Source organism: Dromiciops gliroides, chromosome 1 (assembly GCF_019393635.1).
Source record: "Dromiciops gliroides isolate mDroGli1 chromosome 1, mDroGli1.pri, whole genome shotgun sequence".
Classification (NCBI taxonomy): domain Eukaryota; kingdom Metazoa; phylum Chordata; class Mammalia; order Microbiotheria; family Microbiotheriidae; genus Dromiciops; species Dromiciops gliroides.
The window spans coordinates 598147050-598149635 of record NC_057861.1 but is presented as its reverse complement, the minus strand read 5'-3'; the positions used below and the strand labels follow the sequence as shown (position 1 = coordinate 598149635).

Genomic DNA, 2586 nt, shown 5'->3' with positions numbered 1-2586 from the left:
CAATTAGGACTATTGAGAAGTGGAAGTGGGAGCCTGGAAGACAGTGGGATCCCCCCTCACTACAGGTCTTCATGCAAAGCTTGGATGAACACTTATTGGTTATGTTGTAAAGAAGATTCTCATTCAAATATGGCTTGGATAAGATGTCCCTTTCTGGGATTCTATGAATGCTCTGTTGATAAGCTGAACCTTTCCACATAAGCAGGACTCTATGACATTCCTCTCAACGTATTTAAGATTATGACACAGGTTATTTCAGAACCCATTAACTGGTACTTTGGAGAATTCCTGGGGAACAGAAGTGCTTTAAAGCATAGAAAAGTGCAAAAAAAAAAAGCCCCACTGTACTTAAGAAAAAGAAAAATGACTTATTTGAAAATTAAGATCAATAAAACTTTAATACTTGGAAAGATAATAGAACAAACTACATGCATCAATTTTACTATCCCCCTGAAGATCAGAAGGCAATGAATAGTAACTGTCATGACCCTATATGAAGAAGAAATCATATCAGACCAATTTAATTTCCCACTAAATCTTCTGCCTCTACTTCCTCTCTAGCTAGTCATTGTTGTTCAGTCATGTCAGTTGTGTCAGACTCTTTGTGGCCCCATTTGGGGCTTTCTCAGCAAAGATACTGGAGTGGTTTGCCATTTCTTTTTTGCTTTTGTTTTTTTTTTTTAGTGAGGCAATTGGGGTTAAGTGACTTGCCCAGGGTCACACAGCTAGTAAGTGTTAAGTGTCTGAAGCCGGATTTGAACTCAGGTACTCCTGACTCCCAGGGCCAGTACTCTATCCACTGTGCCACCTAGCCGCCTGCCATTTCTTTTTACCACTCATTTTACAGATGAAGAAACTGAGGAAATAGGGTTTAAGTCACTTGCTTGGGTCACACAGCTAAAAATGTTTGAGGCTAGATTTGAACTCAGTAAGGTAAGGTTTCCTGACTCAGGCCCTGGCATCCTATCCACTTGGCCAACCTAGCTGCCCCCAATTCTCATCCCACACTTAAAAACCAAAACAAAATACTATCCCTTACATAATCAATAAACATAAGAAAATGGAGGTTTGTTGCAAAGGTTTTCTTTTTCTTTCTATTCAGTGAGGAGAGGGAAAGGGGGAAGGACAAAAAAATAGATGCTTAAGAGGTGATAAAACAAAATATTAAAATTTTTAAAAATCAAATAAAAAAATAGGCATAGCGGGGGCAGCTAGATGGCACAGTGGATAAAGCACCAGCCCTGGAGTCAGGAGTACCTGAGTTCAAATCTGGCCTCAGACACTTGACACTTACTAGCTGTGTGACCCTGGGCAAGTCACTTAACCCTCATTGCCCCACAAAAAAAAGAGAGAGAGAGAGAGGATTACATAGATTTTAAAGCCCCTTCTAGTTTTAAATATACACCTTTGTGATGTATAGGCTTTAGAGATGGCCTAGTTCAGTCCCCTATGAATTTTTTTTTTTTTACAATTTCCAAAATAATTTTTATTGTCAGGATTTTGTACTTTAGTTTTCCTTCTCCTGTACAGTCTTTGTGCCACGGAGGCGACCAGTACGACGGGCAGCGATGAGACAGCGATGTCCAGCTGGGGCATCTCTTCGAATGGTGGATGGTTTTCCAATATGCTGGTGATACCTCCTCCGAAGGGGATGTTCCACAGGGTTCATGGCCACACCCCTGACACGAGGCCAGCAGTTTCTCTTGCCTTGTATTTGTGGTAGGCACGACCTGCCTTAAGGATAGGTTTATCAATACGACCTCCTCCAGCAACAACACCAACAACAGCTCTGTTTGCAGAAGAGATGACTTTTTTAGAGCCTGAAGGTAGCTTCACCCGTGTTTTCTTGGTTTCTGGATTGTGGGAAATCACGGTGGCATAGTTTCCAGATGCTCTAGCAAGTTTACCCGATCCCCAGGCTTTTCTTCAAGGCAGACACAATGGTCCCTCAGGCATAGTGCCAACTGGGAGGACATTGCTGATGTTGAGCTGAGCTTTCTTACCACAGTACACAACTGGCCGGTATGGATGCCTTCAGCAGCAATGAACAACTCTGTCCTCTTTTTAAATCTGTAAGGATCTCGGAAAGCTACTTTTGCAAGAGGAGCCCCTCGGCCTGGATCATGGATTATCTCCATTACGATACCCTTAATGTCAGCCATGCCTCTCTGCGAAGTCAACAGCCCGGAGCTTGGAGCTCCTTTCCTGTGTTTCACGTGAGCGCGGAAGACGGAGCCCGCGCCCTTTCTCTGACCACGGATCACCGGCCCATCTTGAGCGGTCTTGCTCTGGACTGCTAGAAAGAGCCCCCTATGAATTTTAAACAGATAAGGAGGTTTTGACAGAGAATAAGTCACTAGACCACTAGGATGGCGTGCAAGAGACAAGAATAAAATCTTCAGACTACTAGTTCAGCAGGCCAAAATGAGAAACAAGAAATAGTTTAAAGGTATTGCACCATCCAGGTGGAAAAGTTAAACTAAAGGACCTCTCGAACCCCATGCATTCAGTTCTGATAACTGACAGTACTGAGTCATCAAACCTCTGAATCAGGGTTCCTAATTTCCTCCTGTCTAGGACCAACAT

General features: G+C 43.0%; 1 pseudogene; it reads right to left on the bottom strand.

The window, feature by feature from the left end:
• Window positions 1-1455: 1455 nt before the first annotated feature.
• Window positions 1456-2586, bottom strand: LOC122752492 (annotated as a pseudogene).